We start from the raw sequence: 19223 nt of genomic DNA, 5'->3' as shown, positions 1-19223 counted from the left end.
CACACCCGTTTGATGCTCAGGGGTTACTCCTGGCTAAGCGCTCAGAAATTGCCCCTGGCTTAGGGGGACCATATGGGATGCTGGGGGATCAAACCCCACTCCTTCCTTGGCTAGCACTTGTAAGGCAGACACCTTAACTCTAACGCCACCTCACCAGCCCCTAGTTTTGTCCGTTTTAAAATAAATTTATATTAAGAAAGTGCAAAAAATATATGTAGGAAGTGCATTAAGTGAGGATCATTTTCACTGAATGTGTTCCTGTAGTCGAGTAAAGCTGGATGTTATTTCTATACTTCACTAAGCTACAACTTTCAAAATTTGTCAAAGAACAGCCTGTACCTCACTGTATGTAAGTATTTGAGGATTAGTAACAGATGATTCATCCACTTATGAAGGGAGGTTTATTTAATTGAAAAACCATAAATTACTAAGTTTAAGGCTCAGGAAGAGACACATACTCAATAATTCCACTGAGGACATTGTAATTCTTCTCTATCAACCATTTTTGAAATTTAAACAACTCTTAAAAATTCTTAATACTCTTAAAATCTTAAAAGACTTTTTTCTAAAAGAAATGAAACAATCCAATTTTTAACATCACAATGAATAAGGTAAACGTACCTCCAAATTCTTTGTTTGCTCTACAGGTGTGTCCTGGGTGGTCTGTTTTGGATAATAAAATGAAAACTAGAGTTAACATCTTTAATACTCTCATCTATTGTTATACCAAAGGATTCAATGGCAAAGCATTAAAGCTAAGGCAATAGTTATGTATTGAAAAACTATTGAGTTTACCTCATTGTTTCTCTCTGACAATTTCACTGGATATACTGTCCCTGAAGGAAAGCATATGTCAGTCCATTGGTACAGTTCAGCATTTTCAAGAAAGAACTCTGCTTCAGTTGTACAAGGAAACTGTTCATGATTGTGGTTAGTGAAAGCCAAGGAAACCAGTGGGCAACATACAAGTTAAGCTCTATCTGTTGTGCTCTTATGGCTGCCTCTCTTCACTAATTCCTTAGAGGCTCACTCATTTTTCATAAATCATAAACTGAGTCATGTTAGATTATGGCTATGCCAGCCCATGCAGAAGGTATCTAGCCTTCTCAGGAGGAGAGGGTGTGTTGTGTATTTTTTGTAATATTGGTTTTGCCTGTCGTTCCACCTGGATTTTCCAGGTGGGGGCGATTAAAGAAAGAATAAAATAGCTTGTTGAAGAGGTGTAAGGGGCTTTTTTGCCAGAGCTGACGGCTGGTTCGGTTTGCTTTTTGGAGCTGGCTGCAGACTGACAAAAGACTCTCTTTGCTGAACCTTTGGTCCCCAAATCTTTTGTCTGTGTTGATTATTTACTCCAGATATTATTTCCAAGGTCTCCCCCAAAAGGGGGGATGGAAGAATGGGATTTAATTTATCTTTCTGGGAGCTATTTGTGGACTCAGAAACAATAAGGAGTTCAAATTTCACCAACAAGGGTGGACTAAGATCCCACCCTGCCAAAGCTATGCCTCCTGCCTCCACCTTCCAGAATCTCTGTTTCCCTGATGGCCTTGCCTCATCATTGACACTCCACAATTCTTTTCAGTGACACCAATCTACCAACACTTTAGGGTGCTGGTCTGAGTACACAGAATCTTAGTTTAGTGAAAGACATGTAAAAATTGTGAATTTCATATTACATAAAGACTACCTATACCCTACTGGAAGGAATATTTTTATGACATAAAATTATGTTTCTCTCTAAACTATACCTCAACACTACAGAACTCAACATTAAAATGCCTCTCCCTTCCCTACTTTTGAAGCACCTCAGTCTTCGAGTGTTTTCACAGTACACATCCTCTAATAATCTGTAGAGGAAGGCTACATATATAAAATGTATATTCTGTAGTAGAAATTCTAAAACTTTAGCTAGAGTCCAGGCATTTGAGGAAAGGTGTAGATAATGATCTGAACTTTTAATGAAAATTATTAGAACACTGATGCCACAGGAAAAGCCCTGGGAGTGGGAGTCACATATACATTCTTATCTGCTACCCTTCCTGGAAGGAAGACAACCTTTAGAGATTTACCTTAACCTCCTCATTCCTCATAATCCCTTATGAGATTGTAAAGATTCCCCTTTGACTTAGTTAGCAGTAACTGAAAATTTGTTCGTTATCTGCCCTTCTTTCTATGACCAATTATTGATAAATAATAAACAGCCAAACAGATATCAATTAGAGCTCATGCTCTCAGTCTACCAGTTGATGAGCCCCCTGACCCCATGCTGTCTCTCTAAAATTTTTCCTTAATCTCTCTTTTTTTCTTAATCCCCAAGGCACCCATGCTTCAGACCCATTTCCCTTTGGAAACTGAATGATAGTAACCTTCAGTCTACAAACACACACAACATAAACACACAAAAAAGAGAAGAAAACATTATCAGAATCATACCCCAACCATACCTCAACTTTATTTACGTCATTTTTTATTTTGCTGTATTTAAAAAACCAGATGGAAACTTGAGTCAAAGGTCTCAAGAAATAAAATGTGAAATAAGAGTATTGGAAAGACCATTTCACTGTTATTATCCCCCAGTTCAGTAAAGGTGGACATTTGGTCCTTAATCTATTAGGTTAAAGTTGTCAAAGTAGAGAAGTATTCATCTACCACACTGTATATAAATATTGAAATCTGGACAGAAAACAATATTTTCTTTAATCATACAGGAAAGCAACATTTGTAAGTATCTTCTTGAAAAAGGGACAGTTACTGTAGAGTTTCACCAAGGTCATTATGCTTATAGTCCATAGAAAATGACATAAACTGGCCAGTAGGATCTAAAGGAAACAAGATTTTTTTAATCTTCACAAAGAATAAAGGAAGCTTACCTTTTCAATTTCTCTTATCTCTGTAAGTTGGGAAGCCCAACTAATACTTTTTGGTGGCCCTATGAAGAGAGTAATTGGAACTCATCTAGAGCTACTTGGGATTACTCAGTGAACTTCACGTGCCAAAACTATTCACAAATAAAGTTGTAATAGAAAAAATCAAATTCAATAATGGAAGAGTAATGATGACAGCAAACTAATGATCAAATTCTTAAGAACTTATTTTTCTGTTTTCTGGCCACACCAAGCAGCGCTCAGGGGCTACTCTTGGCTTTGTGCTCAGAAATCACTCCTGGCAGGCTCAGGGAATTATAGGGGGTGCTGGCAATCAAACCAGGGTCAGTCCTGGGTAGGCCAAATGCAGGGCAAACACCCTACCATTGTACTTTCACTCTGGCCCATCCCTATGTTATCACTGGTATACTTGCACCCTCCCTTGTATGCACAATCCCTTTATGTGGTACCTCTACCCCCAAAAGAACCCAAGATCAGAATGACTTTCCTGTCTAAAGATTTCCTGTCTAAGAACTTCAATGAGTCACTCGACAATACTTACAGTCATCAAGTATTTCTGGTGTCCCAACCTAAAGAAAATGACAAAATTATGACAATCAGATTCCCCCATCTTTAAATAGTTTCTTTAGATGCTTTTGTGTCATTAGAAGCCAGATGGCAATCTATGCTGATCGAATTTTCTAATATAAAAAATATCAATAATACTCTGGGGATCTTTTCCACTGAATACATCCCTATAATCCAGTAGGAATGTGGTCATTTTGTCCATTACTTCACTAAGCTACAACTGTGAAAATTTATCAAAGAAAAGCCTCTATCTCACTGCACATGAGTGTTAGGAGATTATCAAAAGATGATTTATTCACTTACTCAGGTGGTTTAATTAATTGAAAAACCATAATTTACAAGTTTAAGGCTGAGGAAGAGACTCATACTCAACACTTCCACCAAGGGTATTTCTTGCCTACACAGCAACTTTGAAACTTAAAAAACTCTTAAAATCTCTTAATATGGTTAAAATCTTACAAGATTTATCCTAAGAGCAATGAAACAATCCAATTTTAACATCACAATGAATAAGGTAAAAGTACCTCTGAATTCTGTGTTGCCTGTGAAGGTGTGGCCTGCGTGATCTGTTTTGGATGTTAAAATGAAAAATAGTTAACATCTTTAATAAATACTCTCATCTGTTTTTATATCAAAGGATTCAATGGCAAAGGGTTAAAGCTTAGGCAATGTTTATATATTGAAATTTGTGTTTACCTCATTGTTGGTGGGTACCACCAATGGTGGTTGCATAACAGTCCCTGAAGGAAAGCATATGTCAGTCCATTGGTACAGTTCAGCAACTTAAAGAAAGAACTCTGCTTCAGTTGTACAAGGAAAATGTTCATGATTGTGTTTAGTGAAAACCAAGGAAACTTGTGGGCCTCATACAAGTTTAACGCTACCTGTTGTGCTATTGTGGCTGCCTCTCATCACTAAATCCTTAGAGGCTACTGAATACCCAATAAATAGTAAACAGTTTCATGGATTTATTCTTGTTGTTTATGATGACAGCACTTTCAAATGGCCATAAAATTGTCTTCACTGGGGAGAGTCAATTCACACAATTCAGTTGGGAGAGAAGAAATTGAAGAGGGAGGGGTGGGACTTGATCTATCCAAACAAAGGGAGTCTCGGACAAATCAGAACCAGCCAGACACAGCACCCAGGAAAATGGCTTCCACAGTCATTGACCGCTAGTTGGGCCAGAAGATAGACTTCCACCAGCATAAAACTCCCCTGACACCTGCTTGGCAGCAGCGAAGACTCTGACAGTGAAGTAAAAAGATGGGTGTGAGACAATACAAATAACTACGGGAAAGCAGCACAAAACACCACCACTAGTCCTCCTTGGTGAAGAGTGTACTTTGAAAGACACAATCAGTATTAACCCTCCATATAATATCTCTCAAACTATATGAAAAGAAAGCCCGTCCAGGCGGTGGCGCAAGAGGTAAGGTGCCTGCCTTGCCTGCGCTAGCCTAGGACGGACCGCGGTTCGATCCCCCGGCGTCCCATATGGTCCCCCAAGCCAGGAGCAACTTCTGAGCGCATAGCCAGGAGTAACCCCTGAGCGTTACCAGGTGTGGCCCAAAAACCAAAAAAAAAAAAAAAAAGAAAGCCCGTCCATATGTTATCACTGGTATACATGCACACTCACATTCATGCAAACTCTCTTTACATGATACCTCTAACACCAATAGAACCCAAGGTCAGAATTACTATCCTGTATAAGGACATTAAGATTTTGAAAGACTTTCTACTTTAGACAGGCTTTCTACTAGAAAGTCTGTCTAGCGTCCAGGCCGTTGTGGGTGGGGAGGAAGGACACTTGGGATATTGGTTATGGGAATGTTGCACTGGTGAAGGATTTTATATATATATATATAATCCTTCATATATATATTAAAATATTATTTAATATATATATATTAAAAGATCAAAAAGAAAAGAAAAGATAGGGCCTCCTAATTCTTACCACAGGCTGTGTTATTTACACTGTATAGAAAGAGGAGGTACAGTAAATGTACCCCATATACACCTCAACACAGGCCCTTTGCCTGGTCTGTATTGTGAATTGGGGGACAAAAAAACATAAAGAAGATTTTGAGTGAGTCAATCCACAGTACTTACTGGCATCTTCATTTTGGCTAGGTCCAGCCTAAAAAACTTGACAATAATATGACAATCAGACTCCTCCATCTTTACTGGATGGAGTCTGCAGGTGTATTTGTGTCATTACGAAGCCAGAGGGGAAACTATGGTTAATCAAAACTTTCAAAATATAGAAAGAGCAGTAATAATAGTTTGAGGATCATTTTCACTGAATGTGTTCGTATAGTCAAGTAAAGCTGGGCGTTGTTTCTATACTTCACTAAGCTACAACTGTCAAAATTTGTCAAAGAACAGCCTCTTCACAACAACTTTTGAAAATTAAACAAAATTTAAACAACTCTTAACAGCTCTTAATACTCTTAACATCTTAAAAGTTGTATTCTAAAAGAAATGAAACAATCCAATTTTTAATATCACAATAAGGTAAATGTACCTCCAAAATTTTTTGGTCTACTGATGTGGCATGGTGGTATGTTTTGGATAGTAATATGAAAATTAGAGTTAACATCTTTAATACTCTCATTTATTTTTATACCAAAGGAGTCAATGGCAAAGGTTAAAGCTAAGACAATATTTATGTATTGAAAAACTATTGAATTTACCTCATTGTTTCTTTCTGACATTTTCATTTGATGTACCGTGTCTGAAGGAAAGCATATGTCAGCCCATCGGTACAGTTCAGCATTTTTTAAAAAACGATAGAGGTACACAGCTAACCCACAGACATATCAACACTGAAGCTTGCAATAAAAACTCTGACAATTCATCTTAACTATATGCCTGTTAGGGAGGCAGACTGAGTGTTGCAAGGGAACCTAGGGACACTGGTGGAGAGAAGTTAACACTGGCGGTGCAATTGAGCTAGAAAATTGTATGCCTGATAGATCCTGTGCGGACTCAATTTGTAGAGCACAGTACCAAAATTTAAAGCGTATTAAAATTTAAAATAAAAAATCCTTACTGGTGTCCAAAATCTACCCTTATTAGAACAGAGTTATTTCCACACATGTACCTATTATCTGCAGCTTTTCCTCTAGAACCTCCTCTTCCTGTTCACCTCACTTCTTAACAGATTTCCTGTTAACTGCTGTGCTGGTTGTTGGTGGCAGTTGGTGGCAGTAAAATAAAGATGAAGAATGTAGGTGGGTGCACTCTAGATCCACAGGGCTTAGATGCATAGGAAGCCCCTGGACCCCTACACTTTTCTTCTCTTTTATTGACTGTCTTAATATTTCTAAATATCGTGCCAATCTGCATTGTAATCGTGTCTGTTAGGAAAATAATAGATGGAAGTGATCGCTCTGCACAAGAAATCTGCACTGAAATGGGGGAAACTAACAGGCAAGGCAAAAATCACAGAGTCCAAAAGGAAAGAGAGAGAGACACAAAGACAGAAACAGAGAGATAAGAAGCAATTTGCCTACTCTAGAGCAAGGCAAGGTTGGCTGTGGGAGGTAAATGAGAAACATTATTGATGTCAAAGGGAAGGGTGCATTGGTGAAGGAGAGTGTTCATTGTATGACTTAAACCCATCAATGAAAAAATTATCATCAAGTTGCTTTTTAAAAAGCAATTAAATTTTTCAAAAAAAGAGGAAAGCATATATTCTGCATGTATGTGACTCTGGTTTGATCCCTAGAGCTGCATGGTCTCAAATAGCCATAATTTCCATTAAAAAAACTTAAAGTACTTTAGTGTGGTCACTAGAAAATATAATCTTAAATTTGTGTAATGATTTTAAAATAAATATGAAATGTTAACACAGTTTGCATGGCAATAATTTTGAACATTATAATATGAAGTCCCTAGCATAAGCAATCTGAAAGGAAAAATACAAAGTATAAGCTTCTTCTCTGACTCTTTTACTTGCAAATTAGTCTAGCAAGGTGGGCAATAGGACACGGTTCCAAGTGACACCACACATTACACACAGGACTAGCTGTGTAAAAGTGCCTTTCCTGACTAGTGAGAATTTGGCATTGGCAGCCATGGACAAGAGTGGAGGGTCTCGTGCATCTAGGATATTTGGGGGTTGCAGCAGCCCAGTGGCTCAGTGGAGTCAGAGGTTTTCCACATAGGCACACCCACAATGAGGGTAGTAGGACTGACACCAGACTAATGATCAGGGGCAGAAATCCAGGTACAGGCAGGCACATCCCCAGGGAGGCTTCTTAGATCCTCTTCTCCCAGCTGATTTGGAGAATTTCCCACAGGCACAAAAGGCAAGAATCCTAATAGCTGGAGGCAGGTGCCTGATTCTGAGTGTCTGAGTGAAAATAGCAATAGGGAGAGTGATGCCACAATGCAGGTTTTACTGGGGAGGCTTCCCAAGTTGTTGCAACAGGGTACTTTGCTGGGAGAGACTTCCCTCAGTGCACCTGGATGGGAGAAATTTAGATTGGCATCAGCTAGCATCAGTACTATTATCATCAATTATGTGTTGCTTGCAGGCCTCCAAGTGGCAGAATGTCCTCTGGATCTTCTGTGCACTTTCCATTGGTTGGGTGTAATGGGTTTTCCCAGGTCCCTTCTGCCCACCTGGCTGGGGAGAAGTCTCAATGTCAGTAGCTGGGATGAGGACTAATGCTTGGGCATTGGGCAGAGGGTCCTGGGCATCTGTGTATCCCAGAGGCTGCAGGTGATCTCTACCAGGTTTCCCAGGTACTTCACTTGTCTCCAGAGAGCAGGGTGTAGGGGGCAGGTTTCCAAGAGGAACTGAAATGGAAAGAGAAAAATAGAGCTCTTGTGTTGTGATCAAAGCAACTTGAAAGATTCAGAGAAAAACCACATGGAATTATGCTACAGGTCAGAATTTAATGAATAAGTGTATTACTGATCACAGTTGATTGAAAAAGATTAATTTTCATCATCTCAAAGTCTTTCTCAATGATGTATGTCTCTGCAGATAGATTATTTTACCCCATATTAGAAAAAAGAGATAGTATGGCAAAAATATCTCGAGACATTAAAGTTGAGGGTGAGGAGGACCAGTCCATGATAGGAATCTTCCTACAAATAGCAGTTAGGGCAGAGAAAGGACAAGTATGACAATGAGAGTTTGAAATGATTACTCCTATATTTACCTGGCAGAGGAGATACCATGACCACAAAGGTGGTTTCCCCAGGGCGAGGCTTATCCATTGCATTCCGGATGTGCTGGCCCCTGCGATTTCCCCAAATGTGGGGAACTCGGTTGCATAATTTGTGGTAGTGGGGGATTGTGTTCGTGCTCTCCCCTGGTAAGAAAAAAAAAGAGAAAAACGATTACTCTGGACAAGAATTGGGCGCAGAAAGGAGATAAAATGAATGGCATGAAAACCCTCAGTAATAATATTACAAACCACCATTCGTAATTTAAATTGAGGTTAGGAGGAAGGAAGTTTGTGAGTGATTGTGTGTGTTTTACTGTGAGCAAAAGATAGACAGTGAGAGAGAGAGAGAGAGAGAGAGAGAGAGAGAGAGAGAGAGAGAGGAGAGAGAGAGAGAGAGAGAGGAGGAGGAGGAGGAAGACAAACATCTGCTCCATAGGCAGCAGTGGAGAGCAGAAGAAAAAGTGTATTTAAATTTTATTAAAGACAAACTAAAAGGTCTACTTTAGAACAAGACATATGTAACAGACACAGCAAAATCCTAAAGAAAATGACACAAATCCCATGGCAACCCTCTCTTTCAGCATCAATAGACTAAATGCACCAAGTAAGAAACACAGACTGGCAAGATGAATAAAACAACTGACTCCAATGTTCTGCTTCCTACTAGATACACATCTGAGTAGTCAGAACAGACTGAACATAAATGTTGTAGTGTAATCATTCAAACAAGTAACTCTCTTACAAAGCATATCCTGGGGTGGCCATACTAATATCAGATGGCTCCAAGGACTTTATACTTAAAAACAGGTTATAAGGAACAGAGATGAGCTTTTCTTACTGGTCAAAGGATGTACACACCAAGAAGAAATCATTAGGGAACTAATACAGCCTAGTACTTGGAAGACAGGCTGGCATTGCTTTACTGGGCTTTCCTCTGGGCCCAAAGAGATTTTAATCTTCATGAGCCACATATATTTCTCTTCCCCTCTTATTTCTTCTGATCTGTTAGGATCTTAGAAACAGTGTCGATCTGAGAAATGTAGTTGTGGGCCTCTTTTGGGTAAACAATTGCTATACTGACTACCATGTATTTTCCTCTGCTTTTTCTAGTCTGGGAAAGGCAGGAACTTTTGTGAGACTTCCAGCACAAAGAGAACTGAACACCTGGAGTCCACAGCTAACTCTTATTGGAGTGATGAGATCCTGAATGTTGAGAATGAGCCTGAAGTCATTAAAGACTGAGTCCTGAGAGATTCTGGAGGAGAATGGAGTATATTGTGCACAGGAGAGTCCAGGGGGCTGATAGGGCTATATTTCTCAGATCTGACACTGTTTCTAAGATCTTAGTAGATCAGAACAGAAACAAACTAGACAATTTTGTCTTTTATACAGTACTTATAATTTAATTCAGCACAAGCAACATTTTGGATGGGGTAATCGTAGTACCTGACTGTGTTCAGAGCAAGCATCCTACTTGCTCTACCATCTCTCTGGCACCTCTTTTTCCAAATAGGCATATGCTTTGGATCCCCTGGCTGCTTCTTGATACTTCTTTCTCTAGTAGAATCTGGATCCTGCCTCATTGCAGGAAGCTTGGTCTTTGCCATTGTCCTTCATGAGCACATCCTGGAAAATGATAAGCTGAATGATCCCTAACGGGGTGATAAGGGTAGTGACTCTTCCACCTGAGAACCATTATCTCAGCATTTGCATCGTTGAAATAAAGCTGCCACATTTCTTCCAAACTACAGAAACAGGCCAGACAAGGGTTTCAGCTAATGGGCCCAAGAAAGGCACCAATCAACAGTCAGTCCATCGGAATATTTCAGCCCCTAGCCTTCAAGTGCTCTCCTTGAAATAATAAGAGGAGCAGAAATAATTTACTTTCACTGTCTTATTCACATGTCTGAAAGTCATCTGTTTGCTACTTAAATTTAAGTGATCAGACTGTCCTAATGAAACAACTATGGTTAATGGGATTATACATTTGAAACTATTCCTATTGTAGGAGAAATAATACAATAAGTCTAAATAGACCTCAGTGATGATTATGGCAATTTTTGAATATCTAGTAATAAAGACATAAATTCAAAGTATCAAACTAACCAAGAAATCAACTTATAATGCTAAACCTAAATTGAGCTAAAAGCAAGTAGGAAAGGAATTCATTATAAACTAAACATATCACAAACAAATAGCAGTTGGTTAGACTTCCTTCAAAAATGCCATACCAATTCTATCTTGACTTTTATATATACACACACACATAAACATGTGCACACATGCACACATATCCATGTGGAATGCTAGGGATAGAGCTGGTTCAGCAGCATGCCAGGCCTTGTAGAGGTGTGGGCTATTCTCGGGCCCCCAAGAGAAAAAATATTAATCAGAGGGTCCCACTCCTCTGTGCCCCATAGAGAAAAAATAGAAGTAGACAATATGAAAAATAATGAAAAGTCCATGACCTGGGCTTGCTAGACTCAGGCAGTCTGAGTGGGGGTGGACAGTTATGCTGGTGTGGCATGAAGAGGCTAAGTAGCAATGAAAGCACAATGCTGGAGGGGAATGTGGACTTTAGTGATGGGAAGGTACAGTTGCTTTGATAGTTACTGGCTTCTGAACTCCAAGAAACAAAATGTCACCCAAATTAAGTAGGTATTTCAAGAACAATGTAATGCTTACTGTCTAGGTGACAGAAAATGTGGCACAAATATAGATTCAATTTTCAAAGCTTGATTTACTTCTTTTGGTGTTTATTGGTAGTGAGTTATATTGTCTTATTGGATCTAGTGTGTTAGATATTTTTTCTTCGAGCAAATGTGATACACTTTCTTTAGTTTTCCATATTTCTTGTAATTGACTAGTTTTTATCACTGTGTAATTTAAATGCTAATTTATTGGCTAATGGAAAATAACCATGATGTTCTCACTGGAGAGTGTTACAGAATCATTAGATAATTCTTGTTTTTCCACCTGGTGTGTGTTTCACTATCTTCCTGAACTGTGTCATATAAAATGAGTGCTCTGACAAGCGTTTTTATGCTGCATCTTTATATGATTTTGGTCATAGCTTGATAATTAGTGATAAAAACAAGAACTCCCAGCCCACAATGCTTTAATTCTTATGCATTGCTAATGGGTCAAGTAGCAGTGACTTAGATACTGACTTCTTAGAGCAATTCATTAATGTATTTGCTACTTTTCTTTGACCATGGATTATGAAAATGAAGAGAAGCTGAACTGAGTCAAAAGAAACTGTAACCCTGCATAGTTTAAATGCAGATTGGAATGGACTCAGAATGGCAGAAAACTTCTGGAAACTATGGAACTGGAGAGATAATACAGTGAATAAGGTACTTGCCTGGCATAATGCTAACTCAGGTCCAAAACCCTGCTTTCCATAGGGTCCCTCAGCTGTGCAAGGAATGCTCCCTGAGCTCAGATCCAGGGATAAGAATTGAACATAGCAAGGGGGGGCACCAAACAAAAAGATGAAAATAAGTAACCAAACATGAGAGTAGACTTCTAAGAGGTGGCACAATATCAAAGGGTCATTGTTGGACTACTGGGTCCTATCCTACACAGTATTCTTTCTCCACCCTAGGATGAGATCTGGTGATTGGATTATTGAGTCTCTTCTTACTTCGTATTTTTCTTCCATCCTCCTAGGGTGTGATCTGGTTCTTGCTAAAAAACAAAAAACAAACAAACAAACAAACAAAAACAGATTTCAGGAAGGCAGTTGCTCATTCTTCAGTCTTCCTCCACAAAAGCTACTTTCCTTCTTAGGAGTCCCGGCTTGTGTGGTGGGATTCCTGGTTTACGTGTTAGAATTCCTGAATCCTTCTTGCACAGTTACACTGTGTGGGCTATTTTGTATGTTGTCCTTTGCTTCCAGATCCATGTCTCTCCAGGTTCTAGTTTTGAAGCTGAGGTTTATATCACAGATCATAACATGGTTCCTGCCTTTCAATGTTTAAAGACTAAAACAGATGCTTATGTAGAGAAAAGAAAACAAGAGCAGAGCAAGTAAAATGGTAGAATGTATTGAAGACATAAATAAAATGATCTTGAAGACTTGATCATGCTAGCCTTTTTTTCTCTTTTTTCAGAAACAGGGACAAATTTTGGTTATTGGATAGGAGGTCTTATTCATCATTCAATTAATGTGATGAAGTGACTCGAACCTAGATATTTGGCAAATGTGAAGATGTAGACTCTCTTGGTAATAATGAGAAATGAAAGGTCTTAGATATTTTTGTTCAGAAAAAGCTCCACTAGTTAGAATTCAGGAAATTAAAAGAACAAGATTTTTGTTTGTTTGTTTGTTTGTTTTTGGGTCACACCGTCTGTGCTCAGGGGTTACTCCTGGCTCTATGCTCAGAAATTGTTTTTGCCAGGCTCGGGGGACCATATGGGATGCCGGGATTTGAACAACTGTCCTTCTGCATCTAAGACAAACACCTTACCGCTGTGCTATCTCTCCAGCCCCAGAACAAGAATTTTTGCTGGCTCAAATGAGAGCTTATCATTTCTCAGATGCAGAGCCCAGACAGAAGCTATATATTTGAACAAGCTATTGAACTAGCTTTCTCAGTGAGCAAAGGTTCACATCCAGACATGGAATGTTCCCACTTCCACTTCTCATCTCCTTATAGATCACACAAGACAGGGATGATGAAACTAAGTACCTGAACACTAAGCATATTCTTTCTGGTTTTCCTCAAAATAATTTTTTTCCAGATGTTCCTCTTGTTATAAGAAATCCTATGTTATCAGTAAAGTTATCACTAACTGAAGTCCTTGGACATGATCCAGCAAACAGTCAGAAGGCACTGAATTTATCTGATGTGTTGGAGGCAAATTTTTTTTCCCATTTAGTTTAATGTCTTTTAGTATTCTCCTGTATCTCTTTGGCTATGCAGAAACTCTTTAGTTTGATGCAGTCCCCTTTGTTTCTTCTTGATTCTGTTGTCTATTCCAGTAATACCAAAATCATTGAATATACCTGTGAGGCCCAGGTCTTGCAACGTTCTGCCTATATTTTCCTCAAAGTACTTTACAGTTTCTGATCAGATCTCTAGGTCTTTGATCTACATTGAATTGGATTTTGAGATATGGATCCAACTTTTGTTTTTTATATGTAGTAGTGATCTTGTTTTTCCCAGCACTATTTGTTGAAGAGACTATGTATACTTCATTTCATAGTCAGTTTATCTAAAAGTGACTCTCCCCTTCTCTATATATGTATCTGTATGAATATACATATATATATACACACACACGCAAAATAAGGTTTTGTCTTTGAGTATTAGATTTTTGTCCCATGAGTCAGAGAGCTTATCTTTAATTCTATGCCATATAGTTTTGATGATTATAGCTTTATATTATAGCTCCAAGTTAGGTAATGTGATACATCTCAATCTTATTTTGCAATATGGCTTTGTCTACTATGTGTGTGAGTTGTTTTAATGTGTATGTGGGTGTGTGTGTGTGTGTGTGTGTGTGTGTGTGTGTGTGTGTGTGTGTGTGAGCATCACTGGTGTCATGCAGAACATTGCTGGAGGCAAGACACTGCTCAAAGGACCAATGCGCAGGAGGCCCCTGCCAAGTGTCTGCACAGCCCCTGCCTTATACAAACTCTAACCAGTCCCTGCACAGCCCCTGACAGGACTTTTGCACTGCAGTTGTAGCAAGACCTAAGGAGGAGTCCTCAAAGCTCTAGTGACAGCTGAGCTTGATTCTAGCCAGTGGCACCAAGGAAGAGGCTCCACTAGAAGTGTGCAGTCTCAGTGAGTGCTGGAATTTAGGAGCCTAGATAGGGCTGGGAAGTGAAGGCCCTGACAAGAGGGAGGCAACACCAAAGAAGAGATAGCAGTGGGTGTGAGAGACTGGCAAACAGCACCATCTGTCACCACAACCCACACACTCAGCTCCCAGCCCCCAACTTTCCTGATCCCTGTGGCTTCCCCACCCACCTTTTCCCCCACCCAACCCTCTCACTGCTCTTCCCTAGTCCTCTCCTCAAGCACTTCCCCAACTCTCTTCCCTTTTCTGTGCCTCAGGAGCAGACAGAATGAGTAGAGGGTTACCACAGGGTAATTGAAAATGTTGAAGCTCTTACTCCTGAAGGGAGCACCTGTAAAAGCCCCAAAATTTTAGACCTATGCTGAGGGCAGGGAAGAGTCCCTAGTGCCTCTGTCACCTGCCCAGTCCTGGCCTGGGACAGCTCACTCAGGCTGGGCCAGATCACCTAGGGAAGGAAGGACACCTTGGAGAAAAGGACACCCGATGGGAAGGGATAAGACACCCATGGACAGAAGGACACCCAGGGAAGGAAAGAAAAGAGTACCCAGCACTGGCTATGTCTGCTGGTCTCTTGTCCACTGAATAAATGGAATGCTGTCAAATCTTTGTCAGTACCTGGCTTGCAGACCCACCTTCTCTGTTCTCTGGAGCAGGAGGTAATGTAGAGATCCATCAGAAAGCAGAATCCTGAGGTTCAGCACCCCCAGAGTGGGAAGCTGGCCTCACTTTCCTTCCCCAAGGACCCCTGATTCTCTGAGCCCAGGTGCCCATGGAACTGGCTCCACTCAAGGAAGGAGGGTGATGGGCTAAGAATGGGGTTCACTGCTGCTGTCCTCCACATTCTCCCGTACAGGGCATTGTTGGGTCGTCCCCAAGGTCATGACTACACCAGATTTAGTGACAAGACCTGACCAGGGTCTAGATGTTGCCTCCAATGACCTTTCTCACCTGCTAAACAGGACTTAATGCAGCTCCAGAGGGGTTCCCCAGCGCCCTCATCAGACAGGCAGGAGACTCTAGCCAGGTCACCAGCAGGGGGTGCCATTAGCTTCCTAGTCCAAGCAACACAGCCCCCTCCAGTCCTCTATCAAGAGCATTAGTAAGGGAGAAGGCAGATGAGTTCTTGGTGCCAATTAGCACCCTCCACTACCTGCGAGACCATAGTGGTGCCTGGGTGCTCTGGGGTACAAGAATCAAACTCACAAGGGGCAGTGAGAGGCACATATTCAAAGTGTCTGCAATAATGCCCCAGCCTTTCCCTGGGTACAGGCCAGCAGGGAAGATGATTTGAGCTCCTTCCTGTCCTTCCCAGTGCCCTCTCAGCCTCGTCCTGTACCCTGCCCTAAGATGCCAACATCGTCCAATGGGACACTTTCTGGGAAAGTCACACCTATTGCTGATGGTCTCCTAGGCCTTTGTCTTGTCCACAGGGAAGAAAGTCACTGAACTAGGGAGCATGGGGTACTTAGGAATCACCTCATGGCTGTACACTTGGATCACTGAAGCTGTTTCCTTAGAAAAAGAAAGTTCTTCCATGTGGATCTTGACTTCCCTTGGGGTAGAGGAAAGGAAAGGAGATGAAAGAGATTGGATCCGCAGAGGGCAACATATTGATCACAGACACCACGGGTGCAGCACCCACTGTGCTGCGAATGAGCCCTGACCACAGCCAGGTGTGGCCCAGGAACACACAGATAAGTCAGCTCTCCCCTGAGCCCTGCAGGATGTCCATGGTGGTTCTGCACTGCAGGGCAGGGCCTCAGTGCCACGACCACGGGCATTAGCTTTGAGGTATCAGGTTCAGTTGCAAAGAGTGTACCCCAATAAAGAAGAGATGAATAGAAATTAGTTCTTGGGATGGTGGAGAGAGAGGTGGGGGTAAGAAGAGAGAAAGACAAAGAGACCAGAGGGTAAGGAGCTGCTAAGGTTCCCTGACACCACATGGTTCCCTAGCACTGCCACGGGTCACTTCTAAGCACCACTAGGCATCCTCCCCACTTAGGTCTGTCCCCAGCAGCACCAGCCACAGCCCAGGGACTTCCTGTTCAGGCCTCAGGATGCTTTCTCATCCCATGAAGTCTCAGGGCCTCTCTGAGGCTACTGGCAGGCTAGGGCAGGCCACAAAACTAGAGACACTACTCCGGATGGCAAAAAGGCCTGATAGCCAAACACAACAGAGGCAGGGAGAAGGTATTGGAGAGGCGCAGCAGAGCAAGGCAGGCACAGACCAGGGAAGAATGAGCAGAACAAGGCGCTTGTGTCCAGGGTTATGGGAGTGATGGGGGCAGAATTGGCCCTGGCAGTGCAGGGTGGATACAACTCCCAGCAGCAGCTGCTGTTCAGGCCTGTGGGGCCTGAGGTCTCTCCTCTTGCCTGCAGCCCAGACTTTATCAGATAAGTCCAGGCTTATCTTTGAGACTTCCCCAGGACAGAGCCCCTGCTCCCTGCCTCATCCAGCAATTCCTACCACTCCTTCCTGCCCCAGAAAGGCTGGGACTCCATTGAAAGATCATTCTATTTGGGTAGGACCGCACTGCACCCTTGGGCCACTCAGCCTATCCTAGCTGTCACCCCCCCCCTTGCACCCACAGAGAGTTGCTGGCCTACCCCTCACTGCCCCCACCCAAGACAGAAGCAGGATACAACTCGTATCAACTCATATTGTGGGAGTCTCAGAGTGTCCCCCATGCCTGTGGTGGCTCCTGGATTGCAAGTCACACACCCCTCACACACCGCTGTACCACTCTGGCTCAGAGCAGACCCCATGCTAAGTGTCAGGAGGGCAGCATCTCCGTCCAGTCCACAGCTCTCTCTTTTCTTCTGGGATTACAAGCCCAGTTTGGGGGCTATTATAGCCAGGAAGGAAAATCAAGAGAGATTCTGAACAAGTACAGCAGGAAGGGTGGTTTGAAGGAGTTGGAGAGACAGACAATGAAGAAGAAATGAAGATGGGGGAGTGAGGGCATGCATGGAGATGTGTGTACAGTGTGAGTGCTAGAGGAAGGGTGAGGGTGCAGGAGGGGTGAGTTTCAGGGACTGCTGAGCTCAGGGAGGGGCCAGAGTCTGAGAATGGTGAGTGTTATAGAAAGGATGCAAGTTAGGGAAGAGGTGAAGGTCAAGTGAGGGTTTGAGTGTCAGGAGGGGTTTCAGGGAGGGTTGAGTTTCGGGGGTTAGTGACACAGGGATGGGTGAGTGTTGGGAAGTGACATTTCATGCAAGTGTGCTATGATATAAGATGGCCACTTTCAGCCCTCCAAAGGCATATTTTTAAATTTTTGGGCCACACCCAGCAATGCTCAGGGGTTGCTCCTGACTCTTAGATCAGAAATCACTCTTGGCAGCGCCGGGGGACCATATGGGAATGTGGGTGTCAGGGTTATGGCAAAAATGTGACCCACAGCAGTCATGAAGCTTTAGGAGTGTTCTAGCTTATTATAAGGCCCTAACCACCATGTATGGCTTCTAAGCAAAACAGCCTCTGCATCCATGCTGTCTCTGATCTCACTCTGCTGAGACTTCTTCCTGCTGCTTCTCTTTCCCTCTCCACCTGAGGCAACCCCTTTCTTACCAACTACAGATCCTGCCATCCAGGTAAGATAGAAGGAAGTTGGGGGAGGGGTTAAAATTCCCTGTGCCCAGATCAAGTGGCAGGAAGTAGAAGGCTCCTTGCCCCAAAGTGGGTTAGGGCACAGCCCACCTGTGGATCCCCAGGACCCCTTTGAAGACAAGGGCTCCTAGGAGAGAGAAGTAGAGAACATCAAAGGTGGAGACACCATGCCATGTAATGTGGTGGCAAGGACCTTAATTTCTCTGGTGTAATCTGCATCAACAATGGATGGGAGGACTATGAGGCCCTTGATAGTTGTAGAGGCCCGTCCAAGAATGAAAAAGTAGACACGGGGGGGCGGGGCGGTGGACCGAAGACGCTAGTGGGGATGACCTGGACGCCGTCTTGGGGGGAGATGGTGAGGGAGACGATGGAATAAAGATCAAGACCAGCACTGCTGGGGGAAGCCCTGGAGAGCACCGAGAAATTAGGATGTGGTTTGGAAAGGGAAGCTAATAGTGGTTGGGAGGAGGGGCTGTATTCCACTGATGTTGGGTTTGAGGGGGGTCGGAGGGGGACACCTCAAATGCAGGAGATGGTTGGGAGGGTTGCAAAGGTGTGGCATTTGAAAGCCCCGTTGCCGGATGGAAGGATTGGGACAACGGGGCCTGGGGCTGGCCCCGTCGCCCGTTTTTCAACGGCGGCTGGAGAGGCTGGCCTGTAATATCTGTTTTAGAGTGGCAAAGATTAGACCAATGAAATCCCTTTTTGCATTGGGGGCACACTATGAAGGGTATAGCAGGGCTGGCAAGGGCAGGAGTGTTGCGCTGACCGGGGCAGTTGCGGGCAAAGTGACCTGTATTTTTGCAAAGGAAACAGGAGAGCCCTTGTTGCGGTGCGTTTTTATTTAAGACAGCATCAACCTCAACTCCAACAGCTTGAGACAAGCGAGTAGCAATGGGGTCACCATCCTGACAGAGCCTAATCATATCGTTTAAAGTCTTATGTTTATATTTGCCACGGAGAATATCTCTACAGGCAGAGTTTGCATTTTCATATGCAAGTTGTTTCACTAGATCATTATCACCCAGGGTGATATTGCCCAGGGTGCACTTGGTGGCTTCTAAAAGATGGGTAATGAACTCAGTGTAGTCTTCCTGGGCACCCTGGACTACCTGGGAAATAGGTGTTAAGGGAGATCCCTTAAAGGGGACGTCCCTCCAAGCA

The 19223-nt window shown here is 42.5% G+C and overlaps 1 protein-coding gene and 2 non-coding genes across 3 annotated transcripts in view; all 3 read left to right on the top strand.

The window, feature by feature from the left end:
• The window catches only part of CIDEA (cell death inducing DFFA like effector a), a 449150-nt gene that overhangs the window by 35528 nt on the left and 394399 nt on the right, over positions 1–19223 (top strand). The gene's annotated exons all lie outside the window — the stretch shown is intronic.
• Positions 5393–5521, top strand: LOC126005179 (small nucleolar RNA SNORA51). Its single transcript, XR_007494351.1, has one exon. It is a non-coding gene; the product is annotated as a small nucleolar RNA SNORA51 (small nucleolar RNA).
• On the top strand, positions 8622–8785 carry LOC126004799 (U1 spliceosomal RNA). The gene has a single exon (XR_007494049.1). It is a non-coding gene; the product is annotated as a U1 spliceosomal RNA (small nuclear RNA).

This window comes from Suncus etruscus, chromosome 3 (assembly GCF_024139225.1).
Source record: "Suncus etruscus isolate mSunEtr1 chromosome 3, mSunEtr1.pri.cur, whole genome shotgun sequence".
Taxonomy (NCBI): domain Eukaryota; kingdom Metazoa; phylum Chordata; class Mammalia; order Eulipotyphla; family Soricidae; genus Suncus; species Suncus etruscus.
The sequence above is the reverse complement of the archived record's forward strand: the minus strand, read 5'-3'. Positions and strand labels throughout refer to the sequence as shown.